We start from the raw sequence: 26875 nt of genomic DNA, 5'->3' as shown, positions 1-26875 counted from the left end.
AGAATCTTACTTGAAATGAAAACTCATTTAGCAGGTCCTTTAAGCTGGCTTAGCTGTGCCTTCAGATCTTCAATTTGTTTCTTCATAACCTTATTCCCAGCTCTCAGTTGCATATTGATCCTTCGGATGTACTTGGCTTCTTTGATTGCTGGTACTGTCCAGGTGTGAAATTGTGAATGGCCATCAACCACTGAATTCACCTGGGCTTCTACAGTTGCATTCCCTTTCCATAGAGTTTTATAATAGTTTGCTTGTATGACTGCGTGTCTTCTAGCAGCTTTCTTCAATTTGGCAATCTCATGCTTAGCTTATTCTAATTGGCTCTTCAAGTCTGCTATATTATCTTCTTTAGATGTGATGACTGTTTTGCCTGTGTTTTTCTTTTGCCAACGTTGTGTCCCTTCCCCTATTTCCTCTGTTCTTGACAGTGCTTCCTGTACTTGCTGGAATCTCCTTGTCATAGGTATTCTAGGTTTAAAAACAAACTCTTCAGCTGGCTCATCAAATTTAAGCCTTTTTGAGGCCTTGGCTTTCTTGGTGCTTTCTTGTTCTGACTGTATCAACTCAATTTGAACTGGTAGAGACTGCTCAAAGTCAATAGCCTGTAATAAGGCATTTAAACTTCCCTTGGACACTGGACTTTCTTCGACTGCTGCAGCTTTACCTTTTTCCTTATTCATCTGGCTTCTTGTTCTTATCCTTGAGATTACTTCAGATGTGCTTGTTTCAGGTACAGTATTTTTACCATGAGCTTTTTCCTTAGTTGATTGCTGAGGTTGATCTTGGATGATGAGTGGCTTCACTTGTTTTCTTACTTGTGAATTTGGAACTCTTTTAGCTCTTGCTTCTGTTTGGAGCTCAACTATTGTAAAATCTCTAGCAGGTAGAGGAGTGAGGCCAGTCTGGCTTTTGAAGCCAGCCATAAAAATGAATGAATTCCAATCTCTGTCTACCTTTTGGAGCCCATCTAAAACCAGTATTTTGATCAAACCATGATGAAACAAAGAGGTTTCACAATCCTCTTTCCTCAGCTGTACCTTATCACACATCTTACTCAAACTACGGAAAAGATAAAAATGTAAGTCTATGGAGACCTTCCCGGTGAAATGCAAAAGGAGTTTAAAATGGTAAGAGTAAACCTTGTTATACCTTCCTTCACAAGTCAGATATTTCTGTATGCCGGTGAGTAAATGAGCATAATATTCTTTGACATAACTCCTGGGCACTGCCTTACTTAAATCTTCATTTACAAATTCATCCTTCAAAAACTCCTTGCAAGGATTCATGTCAAACTTGAAATTTTTAAACCATTGCTCTTGTCCTCGTGGGATCTCTGTCACAGTAGATATCACTTCTGGCGAAACCTGCAATTCTATCATGGCTACTTTTGAATTCAAGCCTGTGAAGTTAAGTGCAAATTCTTTAGTTACCTGTGCGTGCCCTCCTTGTAACTTTTTGCAAAAATTCCAGCACCCCGCCTTTTTAAATGCTTTCTCCACCTCTTTATTTCTCAGCGTTATATCTAAGCCTTCAGGCTCAGTCCTTAGACATTTTCCGGATCTGTGCTCCTTTTTCTCCATTGATTCTTCCAAATCTTCGCAAACAATGACTACCAGCTCTGGTTGGAATTGTGATTCAGCTTCTATTTGAATTCAGCCTCGCTTGATTATCAGCCTCGCTTGATTATCTTTGCAGTTGAATTTTAAATTTTTCCGTTTAAAATCTTTCAAGTTGTAATCTTGCAGATTTGTCATTTCATGCAAGACTTATGACCATCATTAAGTTTTATGCACGGTGGTCTTTCTTGGAAATGATGATTCATGCGTATCAACAGATCTAGTGGTGGTGATAGTGGCAATGAGTGGTGAAATGTGATAAGAGGGGTACATGAGCTGACATGAGAAGACACGACCTATGACTCACCTAACGGATTTGACATTTTGGGAAAGATTCGCTGCGAAATGTACGAATCCATGATTTCGCAGCGCTGTCAGTTTTAAATTTGAATGATGCGCTGCAAAACTGCCTAATCAGGATTGCGCTGCGAAATTACAAAAAGGCACGGTGACTGACATAAGATAACAGGTGGCGATAAAACAATGGTAGATGGAGGGGAACCAATGGGAGCTGAGAATAACTTGACTCAAAAACTCTTCAAAACTTCAGATTCTAAGGGAAGAAAATTAAAAAAAAAATAAATTAGCACTGACCCTTGTCATCGGGCTAGGATGAAAAGTTACATATATCAATTTTATTTCTAAGTGATAACAACTATGACTCAATCATATTACATAAATAAGGGGGTTAGGGTGAGACCCTGACATGCCCTCCCCCATAAGAATAGCCTTGTCCTCAAAGCTAAATCTGCAGAAACTGCTGAAGAATAGTGGCTAGTTCCCAAGTTGCGTCTTCCAGAGAGGTGTCTTTCCACTTGACGAGGACTTCCTTGATCATGCAGCCACCCAAGTGCCCTTTTTTTGTGTCCAGGACCTATTCAGGTTGGAGCCAGATTTACCCTTCTTCATCTAGTTCAGGTAGACTAGTTTGAATTCTGAATTGTTCCCAATCACTTTCTTGAGGCATGAGACATGGAAAACTGGATGGATTTTTGCAGTGGGTGGCAAAGCTAGCTTGTAAGCCACTTCTCTAATGTGCTAAAGTACTTCATATGGTCCGTAGAATTTTGGAGATAGTTTCTAACAACCCTTGTCTTTGAGTGATATTTTCTTATATGGTTACAACCTCAAAAATACCTGATCCCCTACTTGAAATTGGAGTTCTGAGTGATGTTGATCTAACTGTTGCTTCATGTGGTTTTGAGCTTGATGAAGATTCTCTCTAAGATGGGTCAACATGGTTGTGTGGTTTTGTAGGAGTTGATCCACTGCTTGTACCTTCGAGCATCCCTTGATATAAGAAGTAGGGGAAGGAGGGAGTTGACCATAAACTGCTTCATATGGAGTCATTTTGGTGGTGGCATGATAGTTGGTGTTAAATCACCATTCAGCTAGAGGTAACCATTATACCCAGAGATGTTGCTTTTCTGAAGTGAAACACCTAAGCTAGGTTTCCAAACATTTGTTGACTGCTTCAGTTTGACCATCAGTTTGTGGATGATAGGAAGTACTGAGTTGTATTTGGGTGCCTTGTAGCCAGAAGAGTTCCTGCCAAAAGTTACTGGTGAAGACTAGGTCACAATCAGACATAATGGAAGTGGGCATGCAATGCAATTTGAAGATCTGGTCCATGAAATATTGAGCGACCAAAGTCAGTGTAAAAGGGTGGGGTAGGGCGCAAAAATGAGCATAATTAGAAAGTCTGTCCACAACCACCATGATGACTAACTTGTTTCCTGACTTTGGAAGACCTGTAATGAAATCCATAGAAACCTTCGTCCATATTGATGCCGGGATGGGCAATGGTTGTAATGTTCCTGGTGCTTTGATTGTTTCTCCTTTGTGGTACTGACAGACGTCGCACTCAGCTACAAAAGTAAGAATGTCCTTTTTCATGCCTATCCAAAAAAATGATCTTCGAGTGCGAGCATACGTCTTTTGAAAGTCTGAATTTCCTGTAGTGGGAGATAAGTGCAACTCCGCCAAAATGCAGCTTTTGAGGGTGGATGTTGGTGATATTACGACTCTGTCCTTGTAGCGAAGAATCTCATCCTGCCACGAGTAGCCCTAAGTGGAATTTGGATTCACCTGCAATTGAGTAATGAGTTGGGAGAGCCAGGGATGTGAGAACCATTCCTTGTGAGCCTCTTCAATCCATTCTGAAATGGGAAGGGAAATTGCGAGCAGGGTACTTTCCCCCTCAAATTGGTGAGATAATGCATTTGCTACAATATTTTCGTGCCCTTTCTTGTAAATTATATCATAATCATATCCCAGCATTTTGGTGAGCCATTTATTTTTTTGTGGAGAGGATAGGCGTTGCTCCAAAAAATATTTAAGGCTTTGATGATTTGTGCAAATTTGGAAGCGTTGCCCCAATAAGTATGGTCGCCAAGTATCTACTGCATGTAAGATGGCCATCATTTCCTTCTCATAGGTAGATTGTCCCAGATTCTTCCCACTTAGTTGTTGGCTTGTGAAGGCCAAGGGTCGACCTTCCTGCATTAAGACTGCCCCAATACCCGTACCTGAAGCATCACATTCAATGACAAAATATTTGGTGAAGTCAGGTAGTGCTAAGACTGGAGTGGAACACATGACATTTTTGAGAGCTGCAAAGGCCTATTACGCGTCATCATTCCAGAGGAATGAATTTTTCTTGAGGAGTTGAGTGAGGGGCCTCGCAATGTGACCATAATTGCAGACAAATTTGCGATAGTAGCCCATGAGACCCAAAAATCCTCTGAGGCTCTTCACGATCTTAGGTTAAGGCTAATCCTACATTGCCTGGATCTTCTTGGAGTCCACCTTGACACCTTCATGCCCCACAATGTGGCCCAAATACTCAACTTCTTCCATGCCAAAAGAACACTTGGACATCTTAACAAATAATTTATGCTCACAGAGCAGTTGCAAGAGCAGATCTACATGCTAAAGATGTGTGGCCCAAGTGCAACTGTAGATGAGGATGTCATTAAAGAAAACAACGACAAATTTTCTGAGATATGGTTTGAGAAGGTGGTTCATAAGGCTTTGAAAAGTGGATGGGCATTACAAAGACCGAATGGCATGACCAAGAACTCATAATGGCCTTCATGAGTTCGGAAAGCAGTCTTTGGAATGTCGACTTCTTTCATACGAATTTGGTGGTAGCCTGAGTGAAGATCCAACTTAGTGAAGAATTGAGCCCCATTTAGTTCATCCAACAAATCAAGACTAGGATGGGAAATTTATCTTTGACTGTCAACTTATTAAGGGCCCTCAAGTCTGGACACATACGCCATTCCCCATATTTCTTGAGTACCATGACCACCAGTGATGAATAAGGACTAATGCTGGGACGAATGACGCCTGCTTCCAAAAGTTCCTTGATTATTTTTTCTATTTCATTCTTTTGGGTGAACAGATATCTATATGGGCGCACATTTGGTGGTTGGGCCCCTAGGACCAAAGTGATGCTATGATCATGTTCCCCTCTTGAGGGTGGAAGCTCATGAGGCTTATCAAAGACTGGCAGATGGTTATTTAAGATCTGTTGCATCTCAGGATGGATCTGAAGAGAATTGGATTCGAAGGCCTGGATGGCATTGAATTGAGCTATAACTCCATGATGGCCCTTTTTTAACAATTTTTCCATCCGATGTGAGTTGATGATAGAGGGAGCTTCTGCCTAGAGTTTATGGAGGGTATGTGTGTGGTTGTTTTGCTTAAAGCTCATATATAACTCCTGGAAATCCATTGTGATTGGGCCAAGTGTGTGAAGCCATTCAGCACCTAGGACAATGTCGCACCCTCCCATGTGTATGGAAAACATGTGGGTCTTTAATTGATAATCCCCCATTTGAAGTTTGACATTTTCACAGTGGCCTTCACATTTCATTGTTCCGCCATTTGCAATTTGCACTTGGAAGTTAGAAACTGCTCATACAAAACAATGCACTGCTTCTGCGACTCTTTGATGGATAAAATTATGTGTATTGCCACTATCAGTCAAGACTACTACTAGGCCATGCTAAATAAAACCTCTGATTTTGAGAGTTTGAGGCGAAGAAATCCATGCCAAAGCATGGAGTGAAATAATTGGTTCTTCATGTACATTGTCCTTCTAGTTGTCCTCTTCTTCCTCCTTTGGTTCCTCAAGTGGTGAGGCTTCCTTCGATGAACTATGATTAGTAGCATCAATTTGAAAGAATTTGGGCTCCTTGCATTTATTCTCGGGGGAGTATTTTTCATCACAGTAGTAACATAATCCTTGCTTTCTTATTTCCACCATTTCTGCAGGTGACACCTTTTGAACCTTGAGTGTTTGGGTAGTGCTGTGAGCTTGTGGGGGGTGACCCTTGGCAGTGAAATTTGGGCAATTGGACTGGGCCGCTAACGCACGTTCTACTTCACGAGCTATCCTACAAGCCTATAGCCATGAGGGAGGGTGGTGCAGTTGGACGTGTGCTTGTATGGCTTCTTTAAGAGCACGGACAAAACATTCCATGTAGAACTCATCTTGTAGACCTCCAGTGTGGAAAGCTAAAGCTTCAAAGGCTGTAATATATTCATCCACTGTTCCTGTCTATCAGAGCTTAGTGAGACAACCTAAAAAGGTAGATTCATGGTCAAAGAGATCGATAAGAGCTTTTTTCAATGTCTCCCAAGTCAAGGGCCTTCCATAGAAACGTTGATGCCATTGCCATCATTGCCATCTTTCATTGTCCAAATACATGATACCCACACTAAGCTAAGTGGCATTATCCAGGATGTAATTTGGATTGAAATATTGCTCCATTTTTTCTATCCATGCTGTTGGGTGAGAGCCATCAAATTTATGCATGTCTAGCTTCGGTGGTCACAGATGGGATTATTGGTGGGTGCCAAGGAGGTGAAGAGACTGGCTAGATTCACCCTCACTGTGTTCAGTGCCAATATATGCCTCCTCGCAGGCCTCCACCTTGCCCTTAGAGAGTGTTTTATTTAATTCCTTCAGCTACGACACTATGGCTATCAAGGTTGTTTCAAGGCTTTCCATTCGTTCATTCGCCATTTTTTGAGCTCTAGTTTGTACCATGCACCGAAGCAATGTGCTTGAAATCTGGGACCGCCTGAATTTTTTTGGCACTAACAACTAAGTGGTACCACCTTGCTCAGCTCATCATCTTGATTCTTATGGGCTAAGTCATCAATAAGCACCCAAGGGGGTCCCAAACTTTTTTTTTTACTCCGAACGGAGTTTTAATCCTTCCTTAGGAATACTACAGTAACTGAATCCCAAAAATGTCAATGTTGCCAAAAGTCTTGCGAAAATCACGCCTAGGTGTAGGAACCCACACAACTACTCAGATCTGGATGGTGGATCTAATGGATCTGAATGGTGGAACTTATTGTTGCTGCGGATCTGATGGATCTGAGAGATCTGAATGGTTGATCTGATAGATCTGAACTACGAAATTGATTTCTGCTGCGGCGACAAAAACCCCACTTGCGAGATCTGATCTGGAAAAGATTATGTGTGATCCAGAGATAGATCAGGGAACTATGGTCTCCAGGAGTGTGAGGTGCTATAGATCGCAATATACATAAGGGTCTGGCAATAGTACTCAGCCCAATTTTTTAGGGCACTAACCAAGGAGGATCAACTGTACCCTTAGCCATACAACCTGACTACCTTATCGTACACATGAGTAATCTCTCCGAGTGTTATTCTCAATGTACTATAACATCAAGACGACCAACGGTTTATCTATGGTGAGGTTATCAAGGGAGCTAGGGGGCTTCCGATATACCCAAAGGGTACTTGGAAGATAGTCCATGCACAGTTTTGTCTAATGCGCTACTACTCGAAGGGGTACCCACAGGGGTTGCAAGGGAGTCCAACAAGCGTGACCACCTCTTGTATTTCTTGCGTGCATGCCTCCCCAAATCCACAGGTTTATGGGCTCAACAATAGATCCCATGGTTTAAAGACACCGGAACACGTCTCTAGCCAAAAAACAATTTTCTAAAAATTGAAGATCCCACCAGCCCTAGAAAGCGCTCTAATACCACTTGTTATGCTCTTAACCTGAAAGATGATACCAAAATACCCAAATATGAGAAGAAATATACATAAAACATAGAACAATGAGCAATAACAACAAGTATTTTATTATTCAGAAAGCAAAGTTCACTTGCCTCTTCAAGGGGGCAACCTCCAATAGAGCTGAGCTCGATTACAAAATAAGACACAATGCTCCTCGCATGGAGTCTCTATCCTTTATATAGAATTCATACATGCAATACCATGGGGCAATACGATGGTTCTTATTAATACCATCTATCTAATACCATGACCCATTTGCAACTAACTGTGGTCCCGTCATTAAATGCGGGTTAACCACTTACAATTATTAATATGGGATTTATTGACTCTTTACTTAACTATAACTATGACTCGATCCTATTACATAAATAAGGGGGTTAGGGTGGGACCCTAACATGAAATGCTTTACAAGTGGAAGCGGGGAACCAAAGTTCATCATTAGAAAACCTACAAGCAAGCATAGATACATATATATCACAGAAAACTATGAATAATGATACATGAATTGTGGTATGGATGCAGACATCTAGAGAATGATCATGTAGATGGATCCAAGGCATGGGCACATCCATCCAGTAGAAAGGATCATAATGAAACCAAGGTATGGTTGCAATCATCCAATAATGAGAAGGATCACATATAACAACTCATGGTATAACACATATTTCATTAAATTTGGAATTTATTTATTACAATGACATCAATAGAATTGAGGTTTTTGGTTATTTTGAAATTCTATATTCATAATTTAATTGCAAATTTAATGAAATGTGTGATGTATGGTCGCAACCATCCATTTGAAAGAGACATGTATATCAACATGACCATGTCACATCACCTTGCTACCTAGAATTGTTGTAATCTTAGCCCAGGATCTTGAGCTCCAAATGACTTGATCAAAGTACAAATCGTAACATGTGAATGAGTGTGTTGAAGTTGAATATGCTAGGAAGTCACTTGATTATCTGTCAATGATGTAAACTATTAACAAGCATGAGAGAAACCACCAATAATGATAATGGATCTCAAGATAGTGGCAGCGTAGTTCATAGGATGTGAATAAAGGAAATGATGTCGAACACCCGTGAAATCACCTCATCAAAAGCCAATGATGTGAACTTATCGTCGAGTGCAAAGAACTTGCCATTAGGGTATGCAAGCTCTAACGTACCGGAAGGGAGTCTCTCGACTAGCTTACTGAATGATGAGCCGAAGTTGACAGGAAGCAACTGTGTCCAAGGAGGGCCGAGATGTATCCCACATCATCAACATGAGACAAAGGGATGTAAATGATTTCAGATGATACAAAGAATCAGGAGAAAGTGTAGCTACAGAAGGACTAACTCTTGAACATATCGGTGACACGATTTCGGAGTTTGGCAGCTATTAGATCCATAGGATCAATGGCCATGATGGCGTGGCAGAGATCAAATGGAAGGAAAAAATGAGCAGCCCAACCCAAGAAGGTCAAATGAAAAGGAGGATATTCCAACCCAACATGAAGCATAAAGTGTCATGTTCAAGAGTGAGCTAACGACAGGACTGATAGAATTTCCAATTTTTCCCCTAGCATTTATGGAAGGTACCCCAATTATTTTTTATCGCAAGCTTGAATGGGATAACATATGCTTGCACTGTCAGTTCATCCTTCTGATGAATTCGACCTAGTAATTTTCATGAGCCCTAGGAAGGAGAATCTCACGTTCATCATGGCAACGAATCCAATGTCATTTAATGTTTTAATGAGACCGAAAAAGGGGTAACTCGGTATCCTTTTCATGTTCAGAGAGTTTGAAAAAGACATGGAAAAGAAAACTCCACATGGTCCCTTTTTGTACATTTGTGTCTCTGGAGCCCAAAAAGGTAGAAATGATACTCGAGAGAACCGCTTGACCATTTTTGTCAAGGAGTACCCTTTTCATAAATAGTTCATCCTAGCCCGAAAAACGGGTAAATGTATACTAGGTGCACGATGTTTCGCATCCTTTTATGAGTTCAAAACGACAAGAGATCGACAATATTTTCATGTTTAAAGAGTCAGAAAAGAGCTTGAAATCACACCTCCCATTTTATTCTCTTTTACAAGTCAGAAATGGAAAAATACTTGGCGATCTTTTCATTTGAGATTTACGAGTCGAGAAAAGAGTTGAAACATGACTCTAGCATGATCATTGACAATTTTTCATCTGTTGCTACATAAGAAAGTTAAATGCATTATCTAGTTTGAGGCAAAATAGATCAAAAAATACTAAAAAATCCTAATATTTCATGAAAAAATGAATAAAATGGGGCAAAAGTAATTATTTTTTTACCATTTACCCTTTTACCTTTGTGTGAAGAGCTTTTTACCCACTTGTGCCCTAATTTTCTCGGAGTAGATTCCGGGAGATTTGGGAGGTAATTTGCCGGGACGTCAGTTGTAGGTAAGAGCCAAGACCTTAAGCTCCATTTACATACTGTTTTTTCCAATTTTTATCCATTTTTTGGGTTTCATGGGGAGATTTTGGCAAAACATCTTCGCCCTCGGGCGGCGCGATTTCGGGCACAGAATCACGCCGATCGGGGGTTCCTAAGACTGCTAACTGTGTCATTAGTGCCCCTATTTTTAAAACAGTCACACCCACACCGTGAGCAAAGGATTTTCATGATTTTTGCTCAGTTCAACCATTTGAACCCAAATTCTTTTGGCCAAGGATGATCATTGACTTGATTATATGGTTTTTGCAGGAAGAAATTGTGAAAAAATGGTGGATTGGAAAGAACATGAGCATGAAGATATTGACACTCAAGTAATAGCTAACCCAAATTGCTTGGAGGCTTTGAGAAACTGTGGGCTCCTCAAATTCTTTCTTACACCAAGTCTACAGGCTCAACCCAAGTTGTTGTGGTACCTGATCAGGCTCAGGGACATTAATCGGGAAATTTTCATCATTGGTGACCAAGAGATGGAGCTGGAAACTTCAGACATTTATTTCATCACAGGAGTGTGCCAGAGAGGGGAACCAATCAACCTATATGGGTTGAGGTCGATTGGGGCAAGTGTGACCATTCTACTTGCCGAACATTGCCTAGAATCTCTCAAATCCAAACGTGGAAAGATCCAAATTATGACTGTTCAGGATCTTGTGTTGAGAGTGTTACTTTTGACCATCAAAAAAGTGGTTGGGTCCTAAGCACCGCATGATACCAACAAGTCGAAGTTTCAATATGTTATTGACTGCACGACGCCCACTATATTTAACTGGGCAGAAGCTATGAAAATCAACATGAAGCGCCAGCTATCGAAAGCTAAGGTGGGAAACCTAAAGCAGTTTTGCTTCGGGTCTATGCTAGTGACCTTCTTCCTGGAATAGGTTCCATTGTTCCAATACCAGCTGACTGTGGTAGATCCGTCGATGCTGCGAGACCCACGTATGGTCCATTGGAACGAGTTGATGCCTAGGGTTATGTGGGTCCAATAGATTTCCTATAAGGCCGCCTTTTTCTCCTGGCTATAACGATAACTGATCGTAGTGGAGGATTGGCCTTATAGAGGTACCAACTTCCATGGAGATATGAATATGCCACTCCCAAGGGGGGATGATTTCGATGATGGAGGTAAAAAAAAACAACGTTTTAACTTTTTGATGTTTTTTATTATTTTTGAGATATACGTGTTCATGACATTTCGATTTTATGAATGCAGATGTTGGACCAGAACACCTTGCTGGGATGTCCCTGATCGCCAAGCATGTTGCTCTATAGTTTGATGTCACTCCTTATTAGGAGGGAAGCGATAACGAGGAAGAGATTGCATGGAATCTCGAGGGTTTGACCCATGGGATCCCAAAGTATGCCCGGATGGGTGATGTCCCACACCAGTACCAGAGGCATATGGTGGGGGTGTCAAATCAAATCCACTGACTGCTGACTCGTGTAATCTGAGCAGTTACATGCTATCATGAGCATCATGCTGTTTAGTGCATATGTCTAGTATTCCACATTTTTTATGCCTACGAGCCATGGATGTATAAGGCCTGCGAGCCACCAATGTATTTTGAACACACATATTATTTTTTGAGGTTTTGATGTATGACAAACATTACCAGCACACATATATAAATATATGTTGTACTTCATTGCTTACTATGGTACAATTGTTTTTGTTTTTTGAGTTTTTACATGTTTCGCATATTTCTATCCAGCACATAATTAGTTAATGCATCTATTAATGTATTCATGTGTCTAGGAATATGATGATATGTAATGTAATCAAAATTTCTCTCTAGTAGATCAATATGTAGATACATTCTCAATATCTGAGGGTTTCTGACGAATATTTCCCATTAATTTGAAGAAAAACAAGTTGTGAATCAAGGTTAACAACCAATTCTCGGATGCTAAGAGTGATAGATTCTAACAACAATTCGATAACCGCGCTATATTCAACAGTGTTATTAGTTGTGCGACCTAGACATATACCTTGAAGATCAATCAAATCACCATGGGGGTCATAAATGGCCCATGCCACTGATGATAGATTCCGGGTATTGCGACAAGCACCATCAATGAAACCGATGTGAGGAGACAACGACATCTGCAAAGCAGGAAAAAACATAATAGGTAGGAAATTTGCTTGCAAAATAACACACCAAACCACACTGTACAAAAAATGAATAACACACTATTGTACAAAAGTAACCATCCAAGATGACATAAGCATAGTACTGTTTGAGATAAAGCCCATTCCGGGGCTTGTCTAAGGGATTTCCCTCATAGTCAATGAGCTTATAGGCCCCTTTCCATAACACACATTTAACAATGTAGGGCCCATGCCACATGGGTTAGAACTTGTTTGCCTCCAGCTTATCATTATCCTATTCATACAAAAGAACCAAATTGATAAGCACCAGTATTGTAGCAAGGATGCTGCAACTCCTCGGCTACCAGCTTTATATATCAACTCGACGTTTTTACAAACTTGGAGGTGACGGTGTTGTATGCACAAGTAAAAGTGAAGGTCCTACCTGTTGTCAATGTTCATCCGATGAGAGACCCTAGGGGTTCCAAGCCAGACTTCTATAGAGTTAGAATAATCTTGATTCTTTGATGGAAGAAGAGAAAATCTACTCTAAGAGAGCTACTCTACTGCAGTAATGAAGAAAACAATATGTAAAGCTAAATCACACCATATATTAATTAACCATTTAAACAACTATGCTAAATAGAATTGCTAAAAAAACACTAAACAAATGCTACTATCTAAGCTATAGAAGTAAAGAGCATCAAACCATACTAGTGTGTAAGCAAAAAACTAAACTAAATATGTTTTCACTTTTTTTGTTTTTTTAGGCAAAAGCAAGTATGCAAATTAATTATTCTTATGGATGTGATAGGTGAATGAAAGATGATGGAGGATGGATAGAAAATTTATGGAGTGGTTGGATGGTTTGGAAGGGTCCTAGGAGGCTTTGTGTGAAATCCTAGAGGTTTCCCATCAATTCGGCCTCAAAACAAGTCGTTTCAGGAAAACCTACAGGATGTACTAGAAACCTATAAGATGATCATGTAGCAGTTACAAGAAACCTACAGGATACAACCAAGAGCTAATTGTGAGGTGTTGGAGGTGTTGGGAAGCTTGGGAAAGGTGTATGATGAGTGGAATGGGGTGTTTCAAAGTCTAGTAGCACTCAGGAGTCAATATCTAGGGTAAGAGATGGATAGATTCACTCAATGTAACTAGGGGAATTTCAATGAAAAATGATAAAAAGAACCAGTGAGGGTGATGGTGGAACAAGAGATGGCTAAGGTGGATGAAGTGGAAGGTGGCTGCTGGTGATGAAGTCTAGGTCTCCTCCTAAAGTACATGCTTTTCTTAAAACATTTGTCTTCCAAGAACTATGTAACAAGATACATTTTCATAAACTAGAAAAGCATGAGTCAATTTCCTATATTATGCACGAAGAAAGTTGCTGAAGGGAATGAAAGCATGAGTGAGATCTTATTACAGAAATGTAGATGGAAAAATATGACAATGAAATCTACCTTGCAACATGAACCAAATACTAAATCAAAGACAACAAACTCCGAAGCTCATGCAAGAACTAGAAATCTATTTTTTTGGGACTGCTGAAGGGTCCCTTCCCCAAGTCATGGTCCCAAAGGGAATAAGTGAGGCCGATACACTTGCTGAAAACATTATGTTGATCCTTTTCCTCCTTGCTAACCTACTACTTGAAAGAAGGCACAAATTGAAGCAAACTATCACACAACCAATCTAATCTACATCGGTGTAATGGAAATGATTCTACTAAGACAATGAACAATTAAACTATGAATATATACTAGCATACATGTACAATAAAGAGGATCCTTGGCTTCTAGGTTTGGTCCCTAACCCAAGAGCTTCAGCCCTCTAAGTTAACTCAGTGCTGGCTCAAAACAAAACTCATTCTTATTACTAAAACAATGGATTACATCAAAAACTGTCACAAGTCTTGCAGCTCGAAAATAGAGTAGAGTTTTACAATAAAAAATCCAAATCCTACTAAGGTCCTAGACCTCTCTACTTATACATCTGAAGTCTCCAATGACTTCCTTAAAATTAGGGAGGTTTGGCTCCCAAACTCGAGATAAACCGGTGCTTTTTCTTTGACTTGATCGGCTGCCTTCTAGTCCTCGTGATTTGGTTGTTTGCACTCCGAGCTGATGGAGGAATATTCAAATGGAGGGGTAGTAAATGATGAGGATTTACCTCCTATAATCCCTCTCACTTGTCCCATTCGAGTTTTGACCATGGTCTTTGCTAAAATTCATTACTTTTATCCTTTAACCCTGCATTAAATGCACATTATACCACAAAGAAAAATATCCAACTCTAAATCATCTCATAAACAAATATAATAAAAAATATGAAATAAGTTATGAGAATAGTTGGTTTGACTATGCTAGGAGGTGAAGTAAGGCCCATATAATTACCCAATGATAAGGCTCATCATCACCCCCCTACTAAAAGTGTTTCTCATCCTCTGAGCAACTTAGTCAATATCCATATCCTTCATGGCTCTGGTAGCCTCTCTGACATCACATGCCTCTGTTGTGGTCTCTTGTTGTTGTTGTTGTTCATAGAAGCCTGCTTTCTTTTCTACTTCTTCCCACTCCATCTTTTCTTCTTATTATTTTCTCCCTTCTAGCATCCCTAAGAGTAGTGGTGGACTGAGTTTTAGGCCTATCCAATTGACCTTCAACCTTTGCATAGATTGCTTATACATAGGTTTCCTATTGAGTGCCTCTCTCAACCTTTGAGGGGAGTGATATTGTCTTATGTTCAAGCTGTGTGGTAGTGTGTTCCATCTCCTTAGGCAAGAATGCATACTATCATCTCCTAGCATCCTAAACATGTCCTCAAAGTGTGAAATTGCTTGCTCTTGGGGAGTAAGATATCTAGGTGCCAACTAAGGATCATTTGCAATCAAATTATGGGTACTGATGAAGGCCATGGGATTTGATTGTTCAAATCTGATCAAAAGAGGTTCAGTCTACTCTCTAGCCAATATTATTTTCATCTTTGTAGCTCTTGAATCCTCATTGTTCATCGATGAAGCCAAAGCCATTAATTGTAGATCTCCTAGCTTGGCATTAGGGTCCCAAACATTCATGTCTGAGAGGGCCATGTTGTGCAAATAAAACTCAGCCATTTTGGCATTATCCTCTAGTGTACTTTGATCACAAAGATCAATAAACTGTTTGTAGTCCTGAAATGGCATGGTTCCCCTTTGTGCTAGTGTCTTAATATGAAATTTCAACCATAGTTCTTTGAGGTAAAGAGCATAGGATTTAGTTGGCATCCTACACTGGATTGCCTCCAAGGAGAGGTTGGCCATACATGCTAGTTGGTTCTCTCTTTCCTGCAGCTCTCCCCTCAACCATGCATTTTCTCTCTTAAGTTAACTTCTCATTATAGCTTCTATGTCCCTTAAGCCACTTAACTATTTTCCCATTTCTTTGAGTTTCTCTTCCATGTGCCCAATGTCTTCCACCCCCTTTGATTTGGCGATATGCATCCATCAGTGTGTTTTGGACCTCTCCTTCTTAAGCTCGAAGAACAATTGGATGGAAAAATTTTGAGGTATTACCCTGCCTCCTTAAATAAACCGGTAATAGGGTTCTAGGTTAGGTTGGGGGCTAGGTTCCTTTGTCTCTGGGTCTTCCTCTTTAGCTTCTTGCTGCTCCCCTACCTTGCTTTCCAATTTATGTGCCTCCTGTAGTTTCAGCAGAGTATCCTGTAGGATTGTTTTTGCTTCCTGTAGGTTTTTTTGTGGATCCTGTAGGATTGCCTTACCCTTTGAGGAAGTTGACGTAGTAGTAAGCCTCCTTATATAGGTGATAGGTGACTTAGGGGAATGAATTTTTTCTTTTTGTGTAGGGGAATATTCAATCTCAATAGGAATTTTTGTTGATGTTTGTGGCTTCCCCTATTTTATTCTTGTGTTGTTTCTTGTTCTGAAATATAGTGGGGTTTGCCTCCTCCGTTTTCCTTTTTACTTGACTGGGGTGCTGAGAGTAGTGATTGAAGTTGTTGCCTCTCTCTCAGTGGCCTTTGGAGACACCCTAGGTGACTCCTCCTTGTGTTCTTTCCCCTCTGTTTTATTGTCTTCTTCTTCTCTATTTTTCCTGTCTTCTTCCTCTTGTGGATCTTCATCATCTCTATCAGTTTCCTCCTTAATTTCCTCCTCTGTTTCTTCATCATCCTCCTTCTCTTCTCCCTCTTCTTCTTCCATTTCATCATGTTCCTCTGTGATAGCTTCTTCTTCATCCATCTCATCCTTATATTTCTCTATATCTTCATCTTCCTGTTTTGCCTCCTCTTCACTGACAGTAGGACTAACATGATAAGTTATGGATTTAATGTCATCCTCTGCTGGAAATTCTCTGAAGATTGACCATGTTATAGAGATTCTTAGGTTTTGGAGGGCATCCTCAATGAGGATCCTAATCAAACCATGGTGAGCCAATTATTTGGAATTCCCTTCCTTCACTTTCTTGCTGGAGTCTATGAGTGATTGCAATAAGAAATAGAGTATGTTGAGTCTTTGGTGAGGTGGTGTTTCTATCCCAAATCTTAATTCCTCAAGGATCCTGAAATGATAGCCATAAAAAAAACTATATCTAGCCTCACATGGGATGTATTTTATGAGTCGGTAGCCTACCTCACTCCATGGGTATGGCAGACTATCCCTCCTTACTCCATTTCTGTCCTCAGTGGGTTCTTCACCTTCTAAAAAGAATTTCCTTTTTGCCACTTGGTTGTCTCCTTTGTCTTCTTTTCTACATGAATTTTCTAGGGGCAGTTTGGTGACCCTGTTGATGAGCTCTGGGGTGAGATCTATATTGAGGCCCCTTACTACAACAATGGCATGGATTATGTTATGTGGAGTGAGGGAGTGAGCAAATTCTTGAGCCACTTCATCATCATACCCTGTGAATTTTTTGAAAAACCCCATCCAGTTGTGTCTTGTAAATATTTCAAGCACCTGGGGTTGTTATTGGATTCTCAAAGTGTTTGTGGGCTCTCTCTTATTAAGCCCTCCTGTCATCTTGCTGGTGAAGCTTGAGGAGAAAATGAGAGGGTTGACACAATTTTTCAAATGCAGGAGCAAAACCAAGTTGACCGTGTATGTAATTTACTTCTCATAGTTGCTAAATTCACTAGATTTTAGAGTATCCCTAGTGTATTTTCTTGCAAAGGGGGACGAAATTTTAGAGCCTACATCTTTAGAATGTTTGTAGTGGTCAATTCCCATGATATTCCCTCTTGAACTCTTCTCTGCCTATCTTGTAGACTATCTCTGTGTATCATGTAGATAGTCTTTGTGTATCCTGTAGACTGTATCCTATATGAATTCATGTGCATGTTCCTGTAGGAATTCTTATGCAGAATGATGGATCTTTTCTTCCAGTGGGTAGCCTGGGTTATAAGAGCGACTTGAGTGATGGAGTTTCGAGGAGGTGAAATCCATGAATGCATGGGAACAATGTTTTATTTCCCTTTATGGTGATTCGGGGTGAGGTGGTGTGCTGGCAGCAAAGGTACATTGCCATTTTTGGAACATTGGTCCCCACTACCACCTCATCATTTCCCACTCCTTGTAATCAACTCCCACCTCATAGATCCATAGTTTAACCACTTTTTGTCCTACTCTTTCTCTGTCCTTGATTTTACTGTAGCCACGTGTAAGAGGACACTCGGTTCTACATGTGCTGACTGAACGAAGGTGGCCAAGTTAACTGGCCACCTTTTCACTTATAAACCAACTATCTCATAACCCTTACAAATTTTGACTACATGATGCATATGAGTGAGTGAGCGGGATACCTACTTGTGGTTTCGATGCTATGCTACAGTTGTCGAAGACTAGAGGTGTTGCTTTGTATATTTGTTGCATGCCATTCTTCTTCCTCCTCTTGTTGTCTGCTAATGGTTTCTTTGCTTTTGTAGGTATCTGTGGTTGAAGATTTGATGATGCTGCTACTTTGGAGCTCCTGGATCATCCTAGTGAAGACTTTTTGCTGGTGTGATTGGCATTCTGTGGGATAGGTTGCTACAAGATTTCTTATAGGATGTCCTCTAGCTACTTCTCTCTCAGAATTCTTTAATCATGTTGTTGGCTAGGGCTATGAGGATGGTGTACTGAATGGAAAGAAGGAGTAGAAGTGTGTAGAGAAAAGGATACACAGGCAATTCTCTTACTCCTCTCTATTTTCCCTTCTTTTTTTTTAAGACTGGCATAAACTGTTGAAACTGATTTTTTTTTGTTTTGAATGGTGAGTGTAGGGATGATGATGGTGGATGAGGTGAGGTGCTAGATGATGCATAGGGTGAATTTTAGGGACCTAACAAACCTATCATGTACCTTCAGATTGCTTCCTGTAGGTTTTCCAGGTTTGTGACTAGCTCTCTAGGGTACCCAAATTTGTAGAATACATTCTCCCTTAGGAACTCAGCCACCTTTTCTTATGTTGCTGCCTTAATTGCCTTGGTTTAACCCCACTTAGTCAAATAATCAATGCACACAATAATGTATTTCTTTTTCTTTGAAGGAGGGTTGACAAGCCCAATGAAGTCCATGCCCCACTTGTCAAATGGCTTGAAAGTCACTTGAGGCTGCAGGGGAATTTCATCTCTTGGAGTAGGCCTTCCCATCCTCTAGCACCGATCACACTGACTACTATACCTTTTCACATCCCTATGAAGAGTGGGCCAATAATAGCATGCTTGTAACACTTTGAATGGTGTCCTCTTTGCTACAAAGTGACCTCCACAAGGCCCATCATGATAGGTCAGAAGGATGTCGAAGACTTCCTCTTCCCTGACACACCTTCTCAAGATTTGATCTGGGCCAAGTTTGAAAAGATTGCCCCCAATCCAAGTGAAGCGAGTGCTTTTCCTGACTATCTTTCTCTTTTGTTTGGAGGGAAATTTTGGTGGGAGCTGTGCTAATACCAAATAGTTTGCTATATCAGCAAACCATGGAGAGAGAACTAAAATAGAAAACAAATTCTTGTCTGGTAATTGCTCATCCACCATTCCTTCTTCGCCTGCAGGCACATTTACCCTAGATAAAAAGTTTGCAACAACATTTTCCTTACCAAGCTTATCAAAAATAGTTAGATTAAACTACTATACTAAAAGAAACCATCTTATAATTCAAGCATTCACATCTGTTTTGTACATTAAATATTTGATTGCAGCATGTTCAGTATGCACAAATGTTTGATAGCCTGTAATGTAATGCCTAAATTTGTTTAATGAATGCACAATAGCCAGGAGTTCCTTTTTGGTCACTGTATAATTTAGCTTAGCCTTTGACAAGTTCTTATTGATAAAATAGATGGCATAAGGCATTTTTTCCTCTACCTGACCTAGGGTTGCTCCTATGGCTTTGTGTGAGGCATCAACATGAATATGAAAGGGAAGGGTTGAGTTTTGGCCTCAGAGAATTGGTGGAGTGGTTAACTTACCCTTTAGAATGTCTAAGGCCTCTTGATAGCTTTTTGACCATAGAAACTCAGAATCTTTGGCCAACAACCCAAATAAAGGAGAGTCCAATTTGTTGAAGTCCTTTATGAACCTCTAGTAGTATCCAGCTATCACTAAGAAACTCTTGACATCTCTCTGCTTTTGAGGAGGTGGGAACCTTTGGATGGTGGCTATTTTGTTCGAGTCCACCTCTAGTCCTTGTTGATATATTGAATGGCCTAGCATTGTCCCTTTAGTCATTAAGAATTCACATTTTTTAAGACTGAGATACATGTTCATTTTAATGCATCTGTGCAGTACTTTGCCTAGGTTAGTCAAGGCTTCTTGAAAATCACAGCCATAACATGTAAAATTATCCATATAAATTTCCATCACATCATGGACTAATTCAGTGAAAATACTCAAGACTGCTCTCTGGAAAGTGGTAGGAGCATTGCATAGGCAAAAAAGAAGGACCCTATAGGAAAAAGTACCCCAAGGATAGGTGAATGTGGTCTTTTCTTGGTCTTCTGGGCAGATTTGGATTTGGTTGTACCCACTGAATCCATCTAGGGAAGAAAAAAACTTTTTGCCCTACCAGGCCGTCTAGCATTTGGTCAATGAAGGGTAGAGGAAAATGATCCTTCTTTGTGGCTTTGTTCAACTCCCTGTAATCGACAAAAATCCTCCACTTACCATTTTTCTTGGGAGCTAACAAAAAAGGGGAGACCCACTCACGGTCAGAGATAGGGTAAATGAATCCTATAGCTAGCAGTTTTTGCAGTTCTTCTTTGACTATATCTTTAAGAGCTGGATTCGTCCTCCTTTGTGCTTGCCAGACCGACTTGAAATCTTCTTTGATGTATATGTGGTGAATACACACTGAGGGATGTACTCCCTCCATTTCCTTGTAACTCCAAGCGAAGGCTACTAGGTTTTCATTTAACATGTTGCATAGCTTCTCCTATTTGAGAGAAGAAAGAGATGGATTAATTTTCAAGGTTTTCTCTGTGTCGAATTCTATGGTTTTGACATGGAGTGGGTTGGAATGGGCCAAGCATAAGTTAATTGGATGATTGTTCTGGGTTTCCCTTACTTATTATTCTAATGGTAATGAACCATGAGTTGGAATTTGGAGCAGGTGTTCAATCAAGTGATCATCATCTTTTATCCTCCTCCCATGGTTGCTTCCAAAGCATAAAGTTGGGTGGAATAAACCTCATCTTCTTCCTCCTCCTCCAACCATAAAGGTAAATCATGCTCTAGAGACGGTTGAGTAGGAGGGTATAGGACTAACTGCTTGGACATATGCCCATTCTTGATGGTTATATTCCCATCTCTGTAGCTGATGTAAGCATCGACTGTGGCCAACCATGGCCTCCCAAGGATGAGAGGATAACCAGTAAGATTATCCTTAGGTTGGAGAACTAGAAAATCTATGGGGTACTCCCAAGAGTCAATGGAGACCATCACATCCTCCACAATTCCCTTGGGATTTACTGTGGAATGATTTGCAAGTTGCAGAAATGTTGTGGTCTTCCTCAATGACCCTTGGAGGTTGAGCTTGAGCATGGTGTCCTTGGTCATCACATTAATGGTAGCCCCAAGATTGATCAGCGTGTGTGGGACAATGGTGCCATTGATGTGCACATCTACTATAGGGCTTCCAGGGTACAAATATTTTGGACATAATGCCTGCCCCAGCATTAAGTTGGACAACTACCTAATCACATTAATGGTAGGGGCATCCCTTTTTCACTTCCATGGATGCTTGAAGCATTTCTCCTTAATCAACTTATTTTAAATGGGAACATCTTTTATTGCCTGGAGAAGGGGGATCTTTACACATAGAATTTTCAATTCTCTTAGAAGTTCAACTTCTTCTGGGGTATGCTGGAGTGGTTGGGCTAATCTCTCAGGAAAGGGTGGATTTACTTTAAGGTTGCTTTCCTCTCTTTCTTCCTCAACCTCCCTAGGTAGAGGGGGAGGTTGGTTAACTGGGAGAACTCTCCCAAATCTCAAGTTAATCTACTGGATTTCCACAGAATAAGCTGGATATGATGTCTCTCCACTGTATACTTGTTGAGCTTGCCTATTGTTTGGGTTTAGATTTGGCTGGGTAGCCATCTGGGGTTACTTGGGTGGAGCAGAGTGTAGGAGTTGTGGTTGGGCAGGTGGTGGAGGCAATAGATATGGGGCATTGTTGTATTGGGGCGTCCACCCATGGAGTGGTGTATTCCACTGAGCTTCTAGCAGAGCGTAAGGTTGAAATGACTAGCTGGCTAGCTGGGAATGATATTGAGATGCATAGGACCAAGGAGGGGGTGTAAACCAGGAAGGATGAGTAGGGGGTCCCCAAGAAGGTATAGCTATGGTTTGGTTGGAGTTGTAATATGCATGGGATGACCCTTGCATGCCCTACTTGTATGCTCTAGGCCCAGGAGGTCTCCTTTGGTTAATGTAGCAAAGCTGCTCAGTGACCCCTTCAGCTCCTTGATATACATCTTTAAGTCGGGGTAAGGAAGGGCACTTATCTGTGTAGTGGTTTTCTTCACATACCAAGCAAATTTCAATACAGTTCAATGGAAATTTGTTCCTAGGATGCCTCTTAGTGCATCTAGGACAAAAGATGGCCAAGGCTCTCTCTGCTTCCTTTTGCTTCCTTTTAATTTTCATGGTGTCCATTTGCAAGGCAAGGGTTTTCAGCATCTCACTTTTGAAATTCCAATGTATTTCCAATTTCACACTTAATGGATGAGTTGGAAGATGATGTACTGGCCATAGGTTGACTACCCCTACCCTTTTTCCTGGCCGCCCTAGAATGGTTTCTAAAGATAGTCTTGATATCCTCATAGGGTAATTGGTAGATATCTCCTCCTGTTAAAAAATGTAAAGTATCCAAAAGATCTTCTCTTACTCCCCTGAGCAGGATCAGTGGTGGGCTCAAGTATTGTAGCAATAATGCTACAACTCCTGGAGCTTCCTTCTCTAATTTTATCAACCCGGTAGTTCATAACAAACTTGGAAGCGACGATGCTGTATGCACAAGTACTAGCTCTTGTCGCAGCTGTCACTTGGTCAGCTGGCACAAGTCCGCTAGGGCTCAAGCCAACTTCTATATGTTCTCAGAAGAAGCTTTTTAAGTGATGAACGAAAGCTATCTCAAAGGAAATTAACCTACTTTGCAAGAATGAACTGAAAGCCAACAGAACATGGAAACCCTAGTAAACCCTAATTCTACCAGCTTAATCCTTATGATGCAATGGTGGGAATGCAACTTCTAAAAGTGATGCCATTACTTCTATTGAGATGAGATGCATGTGTCTAAACTACTTTCATCTGAAGAGAACATGTTTTTGTATTTTTGCTGAAGTTGTTGGAGTTATTATGACTGTGCTTCTCATTGGGTCTTGACTGTGCAGGGGTAGATCAAGGGGACAAAGGCTTGAAAAAGGTCAGGAGGACTCTGAGAGGGTCCAAGGGATCCCTAACATCATTCCATAGAAGTGCACAAAGTTCAGATGCCTGGCAACCGTGTTTGCAAGCTTCTACAGGATGTCTGCAGGGGATTCTACAGGAAGTTCAGGATTTCTACAGGAAGTCCCGTAATTTCTACAGGATGTTCTGCAATCGGAGTTTTGGGTGATGGATGAGTGAATGAGCTGTATGGGTGGATAGGGAGGTAGGAGGGGAGCTTGTGATGGCTTATGGACAGAGAGATGAGATGGAGAGGGGGTGTGTAAAGCTGGTTGGTCTAGAGGAGGGTAGAGGCAATGGAAGGCCGAAAAGATAAAACAACGTGGATGATAGAAGAGTTGGGAGGCAAATGATCTAACTGGGAGATAAGGAGATGGCCTAGGCATGGCTTATAAGGATAAGGAAATGATAGAGTGGTGCTGCGCAGTGTAAATGAAACAAATCACCCCTGTCTTGCATATAACCGAAATGTCATCAACCTACCCTAACTGTTTTATTAGAAACCAAAGAACAACAATGTCGTTTTTAAGGGAAAATCGTGCATGGTGCTGAAACAAAGAGTTATTGCTCAAGATCTAAATGCATGGACACTCCTACAAACAGAAATATTACGTTAAAGCTTGCATGAACATGTAAAACTGTGTTTTTGGTAGTTGGCACGGTTTGCACTCCCAATCTCTAAACAGAGGTGGAAGTGAGTGTGCAATCAACCCTTTTTTGGAGCTCTGATGAACTCTAATCCCCTTACTCTAATTTAAACTACTGAAAGCACTTTATCCATAAAACTAACCTACTTAATCACATCAAGAAATTCAACTCAGCAAACTGTGTTTCCAAATGCATGTAAAGGCAAAGAAATATAATGCTGAAAGAGAGACAAGTAACAATACAAAGAAAGGAGGCCTATTGCTCTCAGGTTGGGCCCAACCCTGAGAGCTATAGCTCCTCTAAGAACTCAGAACTGAACTCGAATCTGCCTGCCTTTTATTAAAAGATCATAGTCATAAGTCTAACAACATGCCAAAAATGGCTTACAAAAAGCAAAACAGAGCTATAGCTCGTAATTCAGAATCTGCAACAAAGGTTCAAAAGTTCCCATCGAAGGCTACAGCCTCAATATTTATACATTATGAGGGCCAAGCTGGCCTCCTAAATTAGTGGGGCTTGGCTGACCAACTAAAAGTAAACTGTTGTTCCCTTAGAATCCGTTGGCTGCCTTCTAGCTCGGTGGTGATAGTTGTTGGAGCTCGGAGTTGGGGTGGAGATTACGAGGAAGGCCATTCAAGGCTGTGGACAACCTTCCTACAAAACCGCAATGCCACCTTGGCTGTCTCCTTGCCTCCATCTGCGTGGTTTTGCTCCATTTAATGTCAAAAAAACCTGAAATAAACATGTATTAGCCACCTAGGAATAGTGACTGCCCTCCTTCCTACAAATAACATGAATATACTAAAAAATGATGCATAAGTGATGAAAAATGAAGGGTTGAGCAAGGGTAAGTAGGCCAAATGAGCCCAAAATGTTACCAAATTTGGGGCTCATCATCACCCCCCAGCTAAAATATTTGCTCATCCTTGAGAAACTAGTCCAGCTCCTCATCCTTCATTGCCTTTACTGCCACCCTTACATCCCAAGCCTTGGTAGTAGTGTCCTCCTTGCTGATATGGAACCCAGCCTTTCTGTTCACCTCTTCCCACTGTTCATTATCATCTTTCTCTGTGCTGCCTTCCATCAATCCTAGCAGCAGTGATGGGCTTAGCTTGAGGCCAATCCAGCTGGCCTGGAGGTTTTGCATGGATTTCTTATAGAGGGCCACCCGTACTAGAGCTTCCCTCATCCGAGTTGGGGTATGATACTCTCTGATTTTCAGACTGTGGGCCAATGTATTCCATCGGCGGGTGCAAGCTTGGACAACGTTGTCTCCTAACAGTCTCTCCATGTCCTCAAAATGTGCTATGGCTTGGGCCTGCTGATCCATATATCTCAATGAAGCTTGCGGGTCAGTGGACAAGTGTTGGTGTGCCGAGATTAGTGCAACTGGATCCCCTGGTTCTGCTCTAATTAGCAATGGCTCATTCAGCTCTCGGTTCATGACTGCTTTGGCTTCTGCTGCTCTTTTTTCCTCATGGTTCAACCATGAGGAAAATGCCATTAATTGCATATCTCCTAAGGCCGTATTGGGATCCCATGAAATTACATTAGGCAGGGCCAAATTATGGAGGTAGAACTCCGCTAATTTGGCCTTATCCTCTGATGAGCTGGTACTGCATAATTCAGTGAATTGTTGGGGGTCTTGGAGCTGAGAGATACCTCTTTGCGCCAAGGTATTGATTTGAAATTGCAGCCATTGGTCTTTCAGGTACAGGCCATAGGATTTGGCCGACTGTCTGCATTATATAGCATCCATGGCCCAACTGGCCATGCAGGCCAATTGGGCCTCTTTCTGCTGCAGCTGTTGTCTGAGAGCTTGCACCTCAATTTGTGCTTGCAGCTCTGTTTCCTGTAGATGTGTGGTTGGCTCCCCAAGACCGGTTTGTAGTTCCTTTTTGCCTTGCTGTTCTGCTGTGGTGTCCCTGGAGGATGTACCTGTTCCCGTCCTCAGCTCCTGTAGCTGCAACCTAAGCTTTTCGTTTTCTTCCTGTAGGAACACTCGTTGGCAATTTGCCACGTGTTTAGCCATGGCTAATTCACTTCTGGCCTCCTTGAGCTGCTCCTCTAAGGGACCTATGTCCGCCACACCCTTTGTCTTGGCTATTTTCATCCACGTGTGTGTACGTACTCTCTCTTCCTCCAATGCAAAGAACAGTGGCACAGTGAATTTCTGAGGTATAATTTTGCTAGCCTCTAAGAAGTTGTAATATGAACTCAGACTTGGCTGAGGGCTAGGCTCTGGAATATGCTCTTTCTCCACTTCTTTTGGTGGCTCTACTTCACCCTCCCTCGGTGGTGATGAGGGTGCTTCTCCTTCCATCCTCTCGGTCTCCTTAAGCCGGGCTAAGGTTTCCTGTAGAGCATCCTTAGCATCCTGTAGCCGGGCCTTTGAAGCCAATTGGTCTAACCTTCTTTCCAAGTGGTTTTCTTCGGGCTCCCCCTCTCATAGGTGACTGATATCCTTGAGGGGGACCTCTCCTTGGGCGAAGTAGGGGCATCATCTATAGTGATTGGGCTGCTGGACGGAGGTTGTGGCTTGCCCGTCTTTATTCTCACACTTCATCGAGCTTTAAAATATAGAGGGACCTCCCTCTTTCTCTTTTCCTTGGGCTTAGGAGGTGTACTGAGGGCGGCCAGCACAGCTGCTGCCTCCCTTGCAAGAACATCAGCTTTCTTTTCCCTTGGTTTTCTTTTCTCAGGGCTTCCTGTAGAAGGCCCTTTTTCAGCTGATTTCGGGCTTCCTGTAGAAGTCGGTTTCGGTTTTCCTGTAGGAACAGGGGGCACCACTTTAGTTTGTTTTATTGAGGGTGTTTTACTTTTTGACTTGGTCGAGGCTGCTGTCGAGGTGCCTTTGCTGATGTGGACCTGCTCAGCCTTGTCCACTCTGCTTTGTAATCTTTTCTCTTTGGCCGTCAACATGGGTGTGTCACCCTTTTTCTCTTGTTTCTTCTTTTGCTCTTTCTTCTGCTCCGTGGTCGTGGTCTTCTGGCCTTTTTCTTTCTTCCCTGAGGGCACTGACTCCTTCTCCTCACTGCTAGATGAACCGAGCTCTTCGGTCAACAT

Source organism: Pinus tabuliformis, chromosome 4_1, assembly GCF_031772625.1.
Source record: "Pinus tabuliformis cultivar Carrire ecotype Pingquan chromosome 4_1, CPIR1, whole genome shotgun sequence".
NCBI classification, from domain to species: Eukaryota; Viridiplantae; Streptophyta; class Pinopsida; order Pinales; family Pinaceae; genus Pinus; species Pinus tabuliformis.
The sequence above is the reverse complement of the archived record's forward strand: the minus strand, read 5'-3'. Positions refer to the sequence as shown.